General features: G+C 41.2%; 1 protein-coding gene across 1 annotated transcript in view; it reads right to left on the bottom strand.

Moving 5' to 3' along the window:
- The window catches only part of LOC118839557 (sialic acid-binding Ig-like lectin 13), an 85,759-nt gene that overhangs the window by 15,606 nt on the left and 55,310 nt on the right, over positions 1-14,843 (bottom strand). The gene's annotated exons all lie outside the window — the stretch shown is intronic.

Here is a 14,843-nt window from a genome sequence, read left to right as displayed (position 1 = left end):
AGCCCATAAAACCACAAATCCTTCCACAGGCATTGAGGATACAAGGCCTAAAATGAAATGGCCCCCATCAAGAAGTCCATATTTTACTGCAAATCTAGCTGGGCCTTCTGATGACAGAGTGCTCTCTCAACATTGAAGGTCCCATGATGATCTTCTGGGAGGGGCAGGGCTGATGTTGATAACTGTCTCTAGGGTTTTCCCTATGATGGTTGCTGGAAGCTTCCTGTTCCCAAATAGGACACTGGCAGTGTCTTATGGGGTTGGAGAATGGGTTTTTGGGGTCTGGGGCCTGGAGATAAGAAAGGAATTGGAATGGAGGTAACCACCCTCAGGTCCTCACTCCATGGCATGCAGAAACCAGAGGACCAGAAATATGCTTGGACTATGACCTTGGGAAAATGATTTCACCTTTCTGTGCCTCAGTTTCTCTCTCTCTGTAAAATGAGTAATTCAGGCAAGATGTTTTCTATGTTCTCTTTCAGCTGTACATGTCAAACTCCCATGTTACCCACAGACATGGCCATACTCTCCATATTGTCACCTCTCTCAAATGTTCCAATTCCATGTGAAACTATTTGGACCCTTTGTCTTCTAAAACCTTCTGTCCACTCACCTCCATGCTCTTCATTCTGTTGAAACTGCTGTCTTGGGAGTTATCAATCTTCTCTAAATTGCATAATTAAATGTCCTTTTCTCTACCCTTACCCTTCTTGATCTCTCCTCAAGCTCTGACACTATCAACCACCATCTTCTCCTCAATAATTTTCTCTCAGTTTTCCTGACACTGCTCTCCCCTGGTTCTCCCTCTCTAGTTCCACCAAATTCCAGTCACCAAAGATTCCATCCTGAAGGTTATCCTTGTGGCAAGAGGAATCTGAAATGACTGAAGAAACAAATATTCTGAGCTTATCAATTTATTAAGCAATGCATGCCAATTTCATAACAAATTGGGACCAGATCTCCTCAAATTTGGCACTAGATTCCAAATACAGGAGGAGACAGATTTTTAGGTATTAAAAGATAACAATAAACAGGATACAAAACGAGATATATAATTAGATCGTCTGATTTCTAATTAGAGAAAAGATTGGAGACTTTCTCAGTTGGGAGAGGGAGAGTGAACAGGTATAGCTCCCTGGAATCAGAAAAGGAGATGTCCCACTCCCTCCTCCAATCGTCCGCTTTCAATCAGTGGAACACGGAAGCAACAACTAACTGACCAGTGCGGGGCCAATTTTCAGATGAGACATATGGTGCGCTTGAGACGGATAACTGCAACAAAACTTGCCCTGGTCTTTGGATCTGAGTTTCTGCCAAGTCTTCTGCCAAGATCATCCTCTCAGTTTTTCCCGGGCACGGACATCCACCTGTAGCAGTTCTCAGACTGCAGCACATGCCATTTTCTACTACTGGCTTCATGACAATCCAGACAACCATCCCTATATTCAAAAGTCAAAGCAAAATTATAGTCACAAGAAATTTTCCCACAAATATTAACATTTCACTAATCACAGGTTAAGGTTTATGAGTAGTATTGATTTTCTCTTATTTCCCTAACAGCTACATTTAATTTATCCTTTACTTGTGAATTAAAGCTAGCCATATTCTGGGGTTTCAGACATATGGTGAATACCCGATAGTTGACTCATATTAATGTATTGAAGTTGCATCTTTAAACCACCCTATTCATTTTAGGAAAAGTATTCTATAACATGTGGTCAGTAGGGCTGATAAGAACTCGTGACCCTACCTGAATACAAAGTCTCAAGGGGCCTACATCACAGATAAGAATATCTTAAAGGGGCTGTGAAACTTTTTTCCCAAGCAGCAGATTGTCATAACCATCATCACCATCATCATAGTCATCCTCCTCCTCCTCCTCATCATCATCATCCTCATCATCATCATCATCACCATCATCATCACCATCATCATCCCCTTCATCATCATCATAGTCATCATCATCATCGTCATCCTCATCATCCTCATCTTCCTCATCATAACATCATCATCGTCATCATAGTCATCATCATCATCCTCATCATCATCATCGCCATCATCCTCTTCATCATCATCATAGTCATCCTCATCATCATCATAGTCATCCTCATCGCCATCATCATCCCCTTCATCATCATCATCGTCATCATCATCCTCATCCTCTAGTTTAAAACAAAATGTAACCCAACGAATATTTGTTTTCGAATATCTATTTTTACCACATTCTTTTAATAACTCCAATTGTAATCTAACTATCCAAATTAAAAGGGAAGCTATTTGTCTCCAATTTCACAATATAAGAAAAAAATTAGAAACATGATAACATTCGCAATATCACATATTTAAAGCATGAAACAAAACTTACTACGAGTCAGATGATGTCAATTTGGCTGAATGTGTTTCTCAATTATCTTAGAGAGCAAAATCATTAATCGTCTTACCTTTAGTGTTTTACACAAATCATATCTAAAACCTGATATAGAGTTGTCAAGTATGGAGTAATTACATTCAATTAAAGAAATAATGATGACAATAGTCAACATTTATATCATGCCCACCATATGCAGTCACTGTGTTAAGCACTTCATTATGTCATTTGTTAAGCACAATCATTAGATCAGTTGATCCTCACCACACACAAATAGTAAAATCACACAGCTAATAAATTTCTGAGACCAGAGTGTAACTCAGGTTTCCCTGCATTTTTCGAGCGTCCATTTATTTTTGCATTTGATGCCACAATTAATAGGACAATACATTTCACCACATCATAATTTAGTTACAGGACAAATCTCAACCCAATCAAATCTGGATTTACAACCACAAAATTTAGAGTCAAATTAACAATTAGATTACTTTCAAAGGTTCAGGGTAGCACTCCCAGTTTCTAATGACTTTTTTATTTATTTCCTTTTAAATCACTCAAAAAGCCAAATCAATTTCTTTCATGTTCATGACCTAGCCCCACCCTCTCTTTTCCCCAAGGCTTTTCAGTTTCAAGCCAGTGCAAAAGACAGGGAGAGATTCCAAGTGGCAGCCTGGTATTCTCATTCCCTTGCTTTGAAGCTCATGAGATTCTGAAGACTGGGGAATATGCTTCCAGAATTGTCTTTCAGGGACAAAGTACTGCATTTCCTAATCATATCCCAAATTATCTAAATAAATAATCTTTATTCTACAGAATTTCTCATTTGCAATTTAAAACAAAATTTTACACAACTCTGATTAATTGTACCCACAACGTCATGGGTGGTGTCTTGATTGGCACAGGAATTGGATTTAAGTAAGGCAGAGTTTTACAAAATCATCAGCCTCACTCTTTCTTCCAGAGTCACTGAAGTTCAGTGGCTAGACAAAAGTCAAGATGATTGGTGATAGCGCAGGACACCGTGGATGACTTGGTGTCTTCGATGTCTGACCAAGTTCTAAATGCTCCGCAGCACCTGCTTAAGCCACCTTCATGGCCATTGGAACAAATTGTTCTCATGCACCCATTCTGCCAGGGGAAGTTTTCACATGCTTACGGTAGCCATCCCCCTCACTCCTCAGTGGGTCTGAGGTCCCTCCATTATCCTTAACCTGATTTAGCTTGTCTTTCTAGTCAGTATTAGTGGAGTGTAGCCACTGGAGGTGCCACTTGTGAAAGTCAGGTGAAAGATGGACACCAAAGGTGGATGAGCAGCCCTAAAAAGAGCTCAGCAAGCCCTCATACTAGAGGTACTAGTCTTCCCTGATACCCTGATATAGTACTAGAAATGCTACCTACATCAATAAGACAGGAAAGAAAAATCAAGGAAATAAACATGGGCAGGGAAAAAACAAAACCATCACTCTTTGCAGAAGGTATGATGGTATACAACTAAAATTATCAATGACTTCAGCAAATTTGTAGGGTATATGATAAACCCATAACAATCAATGTCATTTTGTAAGTTATCAGGGCCAAAACCAATTGTCTTGACCTATGTCTTCCCACTGGACTCTGATGACCCTGGAGGAGTGCGGCTTTGCATGGCCCTGCCTCACTTAAATCCAATTCACTTACAATTCAAGACATCAATCTCCTGATGTCATTGGTCCTCTGTGAGAATGAAGGATGAACAACAGTGTAAGTCAGGGCTGTCCAAAACACGGACCATGGGGCACGTGCAGCCCACAGGGCAATTTTATGTGGCCCGTCTGTAGGTTTTAATTTTCATGAGCAAAAAAATAAAATAATAATTTGCATGGAATGTGTATTAGATTTTTTAATTCCATCACTAGCAAGTAATCTCGTTGATGTTAATTTTCTTTGGTGTTTTTAAGCAGCCATTATGGATGGAACATATCGCATGGAATTTTCAATCCATCTGTGGGATGCATTCCATTTGTACAACACAGACTAGTCAGTATGCACCTACCTTTATGCTGTTGAGTTGTTGTTTTGTGTTTGTTTTCACATTTCACGCCTTCGCCTATTGTATTGATGACATGCGTTCCCCCACTTTCTATTAGTGTACTATATTTTTTATTCAGGGCGCGGCCCTCAAATAATTATTTTATTTTAATGCAGCTCTAAGATAACCTAAGGTTTGACAGCCTTGACGTAAGTTATCAGCAAAACAAAGTGGAAAGAGACAGAAAGAGAAATTCCATTTAAAGTAACTGTGCAATGTATGGAGTCCATGGGACACTACCTACCAAGATACATCCAAGAACTATCTGAATACATTTACCCCCCAAAAAATGTTTACACTGTCCTTCTACCTCTTCAGCCTTTTTCACCATAATTCAGCTGTCTTCTCACCTAGAGCTTCCTTCAGCATATGGAACCTTCTCACCCTGGAGTTTCCTTCTGCCATGCTACCCCACTCCTTTCATTGACAAATTCCTTCAAGGGTCTCCATTTTCTGAAAGGGCACATACCATCTGTGTTTCATTCTCCTCTCAGCGGACTCTTTGGATTTTGCCACCATGCCCTCTCAAGGGGAACTTTCTTCCTACCTCATCCACTTTTTGTTTCCCTTTTGTGTGTTTTCTTTTCAAGTCTAAGCTCTGTGAGGGCAGGAGCCACAAGGAGGGGTTTCTTGGTCTTTTTGCTTGCATTTCTAACCTTAGTGCTTGGCACAGTACCTGGTTCATTGGAATCTCTTAATAAATGTTTATCTTTTTCCTACCTATAGAAACACGGACCAGAATAATTGGAGAAACATCTACTGGTCATGGATAGGATGAGATAATATAATTAAATATATATGTATATTTCATATATATATATGTATATATACATATATATATAATTCAAATTAACTTACCAATTTAGTTCCATGCTGATTAAGCTGTATTACTTTAGAGACCTAGGGGGAAAAATAATGAAACTCACCTGGAGGACAAAAGGTCATGAATCACAAGGGAAATAATGAAAAGAAAACATGGAGAGAGAGCTTAGGCATGCCGGATCTGAGACTGTAATAGAAGGCAATAATCATTAGAACATTTTGGTACTGGTCAAAGATAGATGGATAGATAGATAGATGGTAGATAGATAGATATAGATAGATAGACGGACAGCTATAGAAAGATGATAGACAGATTAGATAGGCAGATAGATAGATAGATGATAGATAGATAGATATAGATAGATAGATAGTAGATAGATAGACAGATAGCTATAGAAAGATGATAGACAGATTAGATAGGCAGATAGATAGATAGATGGATACATAGATAGATATAGATAGATAGATAGTAGATAGATATAGATAGATAGACAGACAGCTATAGAAAGATGATAGACAGATTAGATAGGCAGATAGATAGATGATAGATAGATAGATATAGATAGATAGACGGACAGCTATAGAAAGATGATAGACAGATTAGATAGGCAGATAGATAGATAGATGGATAGATAGATAGATAGATATAGATAGATAGATAGTAGATAGATAGACAGATAGCTATAGAAAGATGATAGACAGATTAGATAGGCAGATAGATAGATAGATGGATAGATAGATAGATAGTAGATAGATAGACAGACAGCTATAGAAAGAGGATAGACAGATTAGATAGGCAGATAGATAGATGGATAGATAGATAGATAGATAGTAGATAGATAGACAGACAGCTATAGAAAGATGATAGACAGATTAGATAGGCAGATAGATAGATAGATGATAGATAGATAGATATAGATAGATAGACGGACAGCTATAGAAAGATGATAGATAGATTAGATAGGCAGATAGATAGATAGATGATAGATAGATAGATATAGATAGATAGACGGACAGCTATAGAAAGATGATAGATTAGATAGGCAGATAGATAGATAGATGATAGATAGATAGATAGGAGATAGATAGATAGCTATAGAAAGATGATAGACAGATTAGATAGGCAGATAGATAGATAGATGGATAGATAGATAGATAGTAGATAGACAGACAGCTATAGAAAGATGATAGACAGATTAGATAGGCAGATAGATAGATAGATGGATAGATAGATAGATAGTAGATAGATAGACAGACAGCTATAGAAAGATGATAGACAGATTAGATAGGCAGATAGATAGATAGATGGATAGATAGATAGATAGTAGATAGACAGACAGCTATAGAAAGATGATAGACAGATTAGATAGGCAGATAGATAGATAGATGATAGATAGATAGATATAGATAGATAGACGGACAGCTATAGAAAGATGATAGATAGATTAGATAGGCAGATAGATAGATAGATAGATATAGATAGATAGATAGATAGATAGATAGATAGACGGACAGCTATAGAAAGATGATAGACAGATTAGATAGGCAGATAGATAGATAGATGGATAGATAGATAGATAGTAGATAGATAGACAGACAGCTATAGAAAGATGATAGGTAGATAGACAGATAGATAAATAGATAGATAGATAGTAGATGGGAGAGAGAGAGAGAGAGAGAGAGAGAGAGAGAGAGAGAGAGAGAGAGAGAGAGACAGATAAGTGGGAAAGATCAGGTATCTGACAATACCGAAAATCAAAGGAGTATGCCATGGTAAGCAGACCAGGGTTAAGTTAGGTAAAGCAGAACAATTCTAGGGCATCTTCTCTGTTTCTTCATACCAGGAGGTAAGGAGTGCAGTCCTTAAAAAAGGCTGCTCAGACACAAAATCCCTCAAATGCAAAATCTCATTGCTGCTTCAATCCAGTGAGAAGATGACTGACCCAGTGGCCTGGGCCACCCACGTGCAGGGTTGTGACTACAGCTTCCAGTGTATCTACACCTACCTCTTCATCACTTACCCATTGCCACAGGACCTAAATGTAGATCACCCAGCTACTAAATGTCTGAAAGTCTAACTCAGGTCTTCCTGACTCCAGATCCTAACTATTCACTTCTCCACTTAGCTGCCCCCAGGATCTTTCACCTAAGTGATGACATTTTAGATGGCCTAAGCATGCACGTTGGTGCTTCTCCCACCCCACCATCAAATGTAGATAGATGATTGATAGGTATAAATAGATAGAATAACATATATATATATATATATATATATATGTATATAGGTTTCTAAATCCATAGACGGGGCAACTAGGTAGTACAGTGAATAGAATGCTAGGCCTAAAGTCAAAAAGATTCATCTTCCTGAGTTCAAATCTGGCTTCAGACACTGACTAGCTGTGTGACCCTGGGCAAGTCACTTAACCCTGTCTGCCTCAGTTTCCCCATCTGTAAAATGAGCCAGAAAAGGAAATGGCAAGCCACTCTTGTATCTTTGCCAAGAAAATCCCAAATGGGATCACAAAGTGTCAACCATAACTGAAATGACTAAATGACACAAAATATCCATAGGTAGATATAGTCCATAGATAGATATAGATATATGAAATTATCTGCCTATTATTGAAGAATGATTAGAGAAGGTGAAATTAGAGAAGATACCACCTCCACTCCTTTGCAGAGTTGAGGATTCATAGGTATGAATGTTGCATATATTATAAGATATTTTAAAATTTATTGATCACTTCTCTAATTTTTCTCTTTCTCCTCTTTTATTCTTAAAAATTGCTGTAAAGGACGTCTCTTTGGGAGGGGATAAGGGAATGGATATTTAAGGAAATGTAGGTGATGTAAAGACAAAAAGTTGTTAATGAAAATTCATTTTTTAAAATGCAACCATGCTGGTGATTCCTTTATCAGATGTGAATTAGTCCCTCGAGAAACCAAGGAATTTGTGATCAGATGAAAAGTGATCATTTCACCTAAAGGTGACCTTTGAAAATCAATATACTGAGACAAGGAAATATAATGGGAAAAGAGCCCAGGTCATTTACTGGACAAGTAGAACATGAAGAGAGCTCAGGGAAGGGCAGCTGAAGGTGCTCCACGCTAAGAGAGCAGAAGCCTCAGGTGCAATTCACTGCCCCCCAAAGGGGACTGGTCATCTAGAAACCAGCCTGCTTGAACCAACCAAGTATGCATTGGTATAGAATCTCTGTGGCTGAAGTCCCTTCTCTCAACTCTAGATAACTCATCTTGAGGTGACAGCCCTGCATCTCCTTTCCCCCTTGATCCATTTTATGAGAAATTGAGAACTTTTCCTCTGCTGGAAGTAGGTTATCTGTGTTTCATTTCTTAAAATATTTACTTTGTTTTTATAAATATCATTCTGAGTTGTACTTATTGTGAATACAGTTAGGAGAAAGCTACTTGGAGGAGGCAGGTGGGTAATCTCTAGCAAAAGGATAGAGAACAAAACACTGAGATATTCCGGTAGAAGTACTGTCTCTGGCTGGGGGCTCAAAGCTAACAAAAAGATAAAGATAGATAAATATCCTTTGATACTACTTGCCAGAGTGAAAAATGAACATTTAGACTGGAAAACCAATCTGGTTAATAAGTCAGTAGTAGGATGAGAAAAACTGTTACCTTTTAGAAAACTACAGTGGGCCTAGAGTCAGGAAGATCTGAGTTCAAATTTTGCCTCAGACACTTACTAGCTGCGTGACCCTGGGCAAGTCACTTCACCCTGTTTGCTCATTTATAAAATGGGGGAAATGGTAGCACATACTTTCCAGGGTTGTTGTGAGGATCAAATGAGACAATATTCATAAAGCACTTCGCACAGTCCCTGGCATATAGTAAACACTATGTAAAAGTTAGCTATTATCATGGTGGTGGTGGTGGTGGTGGTGTGCTGCTGCTGCTGCTGCTGCTGTTTGTTGTTGTTGCTCAGGCAATAGAAGTTTCCAGAAAGGAAGATTTCAAATCCGGAACTGTCAAGAGATGAGGCAGGGCAGGAGGAAGGAGCAAAAACACAAGGGAAGGTTTTCTGGGAAAGCCCAGAGTTACGGGCTGTTGGGCTGGGCTGCTGTCCTTGATGAACCAGCTACTGGTCTTAGTCAGACCATGGATTGCTCCCTGCTGCCACCTGCTGTTTCTTCGCAGAATTGCCAGAGCTATGTGTGATTTTTTTCCCCTTTAGGAATTTTGAGTTCTAAAGCTAGAGTCTCACAGGCTATCCTTGTTCTTTTGCATTTTGAACCTCAAAGTTGCTGATACCCAGGATAACCAGCAGAAGCCAAAATTGTTAATGCTAAATCTCTGTTTCAATCTTTTTTTTAAACTTTCTCAGCTACCACTCTTTGAATTCAATCTACTTTTAATTAGAAGGAGAAAATTCCTTTCAACTCCCTTCATGAGATGCGATGCTTCAACCAGCTGTACCATGGGGGCTGGCTGGAACATTCATTCATTCAATCAATCAATCAATCAATCCACAAGCATTTATTTAGCAGACAATTCTGACCAGGGACAAAATTGTTGGTCTCCCTGAAACTCTTGCTTCACTCTCCCAGATATTATACCTCTGTTATTATCACCAATTATCACACTTGCAAATTCAAGATGAGAAAAAAGGAAGACTGGACAGTCAAATAATCCAAATTAGAGATTCATAAATATTTTGGAAAATTGCCGAAGCAAAGTTCCCTAAGGTGGCAAGATTAAGGGGCAGACTACATAACAGAATTGACCATCTGTCCACACAAACACTAAATTCACCATTCCCAAATACTTCTTTGTCAAGCCCCATGGCATCAGTGATGAAGCAAAGGTTTTACAAGTGGTTAAGATATGTCTGGTCTCAAGAAGCATACAGTCTGCACAAAAGCCCCATGATGAAGTCAGGGGAGCATGGGAGACACAATAGGTGTAGAAATCAGGGAAGGACAAGGCTGAGGCAAAGGAGACACACAGACAAAGTGCTCTAGGGAGAGTTCAGAAGTCAGGGGAGATAATCAGAGGCTGGGCTCAGGGGAGGCTGAGAGAAGGAGGCAGCCTGAGAAGGCACAGAGGAGGAAGGAACAGGAGACAAGTGCTTCAATGCCTGGCGAAGGCAGGTCAAAGGCAAGTCCCAGTCATCACAAACCATCTTTGGCCCAATGACATCACATCTCTCCAGCTACTCTCAGTTATGGTTATTCACTGATGTCAGGGATGAATCCAAAGGGCTTTATTCTTCTGGAAGCCTTTAGTAGAGTCTCCACTGTCCAGCTGGGTCTTTGTGGCTGGTCAGGAAGGACTGATCATCAATTCTCATGGAATGGGCGTTGAGTTCTGCCTCTCCTCCTTCATTCTGCAGACTAATGAGGAGGCTGTGACACATGCCCCACCCCCTTGCCATTCCTCATCTTCTGCTGCTTCTTTCCTTCTCTTGGTCAAATAGTAGGAGGAGAGGGGATGCTGCCTGCTCTCCACCTCTTCTTCATTCCCCTCCCCACCAATCCTAAGGAAACTAAGGCCTAGAGAGGAAAAGTAATCCAGCCAAGGTTACCCAGTAGGTGGTTGGCAGAGTCTGGACTAGAAACCAGGTGCCTTGACTCCCAGTTCTGGGATCTGTTCCCCAGGACAGCTTTCTTTGCTCCCGTCTGTCCAGGGATGTAGAGTGACAGCTCCTGAGGTCAAATCCTGACTCTCTACATTCTACCAATGTTACCTTCAACAAGGCATTTCCTCATTCTGGATCTCAGCTTTTCATCATTGAAATGAGAGAGGGGACAAGATGGTCTCTGAGGCTCCTTCTTCCTCTGAGACTATGATCCTCTGATAAAATTATAAGTCACTGGGATGGGCCAGAGGCAACACAATGGATAGAGTCCAGCTAGGGTCAAGAAGACCTGAATTCAAATCCAGCTGCAAGTACTAACTGGCTGTGTGAGCCTGGGCAAGTCATTTACTCTGTTTGCCTCAGTTTCTTCATCTGTAAAATGGGCATCATAATAGCACCTACCTCCCAGGGTAGTTGTGAGGATCAAATGAAATGATAATTGCCAAGTGTTCAATGTTAGCTATTATAATTAGGATTGCTATTAAACCCAAGACTTGTAACTCCAAGTCTCTCCCCCAACCATGCCAGATGCTGCTTTGCTTTTTTTCCCCAGGGATCTATACCTTCCGAGGGACCCCAGTGTACTGGTTCTCAGTCTTAGATTTTCCCTCCCCAACTCTCCCACCCACTGTCCAGATGTCCCCAGCACTCACAGGCAACATTGAGCAGAATGGTTGTCTGTGCTCATTCCGGCCCCAGGAAAGGTCACCTGACAGGTGAGGTTGTTGTTGTGGTCCTGGGACCTGGGGGTGAGGGTCAGCTCAGAGAAATAAGGGGTCCCTCAGCATGGTCCCAGGTTGGAGAGATCAGCTCCTATCCAGGAGAAGGTGTGAGAGGTGTCCCCTCCCCACAGGTCCAGGGGCTTCACACACATCAGTGTCACAGAGTGCCCAGGCTCCAGGATCCCTGGAATATAGATGTTGGGCTTCTATGTCAGAGCTGAGGGGGAAAGAAATTAAGTGATCCAGGTCCTTGGGAAGCCACTCCCCCTTCCCTTAGCTAATAGCCTCAGCACTGTCCTTTAAATGTCCCCAGGTAACCTGTCCCTGGGAGGTCCTTTCGTAGGTCCCAGTTCTATCCCTCCTTCCTCAGGGATCTCCTGTATCTCCAAGACCTGAGTGACTCAGCTCTGCCCTTGGGCTCATTTCTGCAAAGAGAAGAGTGCCTACTGTAGCCTCTACCTGGTGCTGGCCCAGGAGTTGTCCCTCCTACCTCACCCAATTCCTTACCTCAGATGCTGCTCCCTCCCCCAATACCCCTGGTTCTTTTCCTGGCATTCTAGGCTATTCCCAAGAGCAGGGCCACTCAGGTCTGCCTGGAGTCATTTCTCCACCTAGAGAAGACCACAGTGCATTCCCTCCCCCAGCTCCAGTGCCTGTCTTGGACCTCCAAATGTCCTCTGGTTTTTGCCCCTCCCTCTGACTGGGTTCCCCGCTATCCCTGTGGCCCATTCTTTCCTTGGGACCCTGAGAATGAGGTTATTCTAGTACTTTCCCTGGATGTCCCCTATACCTATTATCACCCTGGGAATCAACTGAAGTTACCTTCTCCAGAGTTAGCTGTGATCTTTAAAATTTTTTCAATTAGTTGCATCTGCCTCTTTGTGACCCCATTTGGGGTTTTCTTAACAAAGATACAGGAATGGCTTGCCATTTCCTCCTCCAGCTCATTTTATAGATGAGGAAACTGAGGCAAATAGGGTTAAGTGACTTATCCAGGGTCACACAGCTATCAAGTGTCTGAGGCTGCATTTGAATTCAAGTCCTTCTGACTCCAAGTCCAGCACTCTATCCACTGCACCACCTAGTGCCCCAATTAATGACCTTGTCTCAGTCCTCTTCCTTGACCTTCCTATAGATTTTGACCTTCTTCCCCTGTATATTCTCTCTTTAAAAGCCTAACCAGGACAAATCACAGCGAGGCCAACCCCTCTTCGTTCATGGAAGTTGTGCCATTCCTTTTTTTTTTTTTTTGCAGGGTAGAAGGCAGGGCAATTGGAGTTAAGTGACTTGCTGAAGGTCACACAGCTAGTAAGTGTGTCAAGTGTCTGAGATTCTGTTAGAACTCAGGTCCTCCTGACTCCAAGTGTGGTGCTCTACTCACTGGGCCATCTAACTGCCCCAAGCTGTGCCATTCTTTTTTTTATTATTTAATTTATTTATTTAACATATTTAATTTTCAGCATTGGTTTTCACAAGAGTTTGAATTACAAATTTTCTCCCCATTTCTACCCTCCCCCTACTCCAAGATGGCACATATTCTGGTTGCCCTGTTCCCCAGTCGGCCCTCCCTTCTGTCACCCCACTCCCCTCCCATCCCCTTTTCCCTTCCTTTCTTGTAGGGCAAGATAAATTTCTATGCCCCATTGCCTGTGTATCTTATTTCCTAGTTGCATGCAAACACTTTTTTTTGTTCTTTTTGAACATCTGTTTTTAAAACTTTGAGTTCCAAATTCTCCCCCCTCCTCCCTTCCCACCCACCCTCCCTAAGAAGTCAAGCAACTCAACACAGGCCCCATGCGTATCATTATGTATAACCCTTCCACAATACTCATGTTGTGAAAGACTCGCTATATTTTGCTCCTTCCCAACCCATCCCCCTTTATTGAATTTTCTCACTTGACCCTGTCCCCTTTCCAAAGTGTTTGTTTTTGATTACCTCCACCCCCATCTGCCCTCCCCTCCATCATCCCTGCCTTTTTTTTATCTTCTTCCCTCTTCTTTCCTGCGGGGTAAGATACCCAATTGAGTATGTACGGTATTCCTCCTCAGGTCAAATCTGATGAGAGCAAGATTCACTCATTCCCCCTCACCTGCCCTCTCCCCTCCTCCCACAGAATTGCTTCCTCTTGCCACCTTTATGCGAGATAATCCACCCCATTCTATCTCCCCCTGTCTCCCTCTCTCAATATATTCGTCTCTCATCCCTTAATTTGATTTTATTTCTTTTAGGCATCTTGCTTTCATCTTCAACTCACCCTGTGTCCTCTCTCTCTCTCTCTCTCCCTCTCTCTCTCTCTCTCTCTCTCTCTCTCTCTCTCTCTCTCTCTCTATATATATATATATATATATATATATATATATATATATGCCCATACATATATACATACATATACATTCACTTATATATATATATATATACATAAACATGCATATATATATATATATATGTCCAGTGTGTTGTGGGTCAGTGTTTGCCCCAAATTCCACTGGGTCCTTTGTATTGGATGATTTTCTTTTTTTTTTATTCCTTTAATCATAGCTGATAAAATTCATCTACTAGATCTGGAGACCCTATTTCCTTCCACTGTTACTGTTTTTTTTCCTATTGATTTCTCTGTTTATTTTCAAGGTCTCTGACATTTCTTCTTGAAATCTTTGGTACTTTAGGTTTCTCTTCCATCCCTCTTCCCTGTTCTTATTTTCCTTATCACTCGTTTCCTGACTCCCTCTCTTCTGATTGTGGTTTCCTCGGGGGCTGGATCTCAATGCATTTTGGCCTTCTCCCACACTGGGCAATTCACAATTCTCTGACCTCGGTTTGTACCCCAATTGCCTTTTATGTGGTCAGAAGTGGCCCCAGTTCCATACTATGCTCTTTCCCTCAGGCTTGGTGGAGTACTGCACAGTTCTTTTCTGGCATAGTGTCCTTTTTGATGATCTATTTCACTCTCTTCGTTCCTAAACTCTCTGACCTAGCACCAGAAGTTGAAAGTCCGCTTTCCTTGCACTGGCAGCAAGGTGGGGGTGGGAGGAACTGGGAAAAACTTCCTACAGAAGGTAATGTTTAGGATGAGTCTTGAAGGAAGCCAAGGAAGTCAGGAGGTATAGGTGAGGAGGTAGAGCATCCCAGAAATGGGGGCCAGATGGTACAGGGGCTCAGAGATGGGTCATAGAGTAGTCTATTTGAGAGTGGCCAAGTAGAATGTACAGAGGGGATTAAAGTGTAAGAAGATTGAAAAGGTAAGAAAGGGTCAA

The sequence above is a fragment of the Trichosurus vulpecula genome, chromosome 2, assembly GCF_011100635.1.
Source record: "Trichosurus vulpecula isolate mTriVul1 chromosome 2, mTriVul1.pri, whole genome shotgun sequence".
Lineage (NCBI taxonomy): Eukaryota > Metazoa > Chordata > Mammalia > Diprotodontia > Phalangeridae > Trichosurus > Trichosurus vulpecula.
This window is presented reverse-complemented; position numbering and strand designations above follow the sequence as displayed.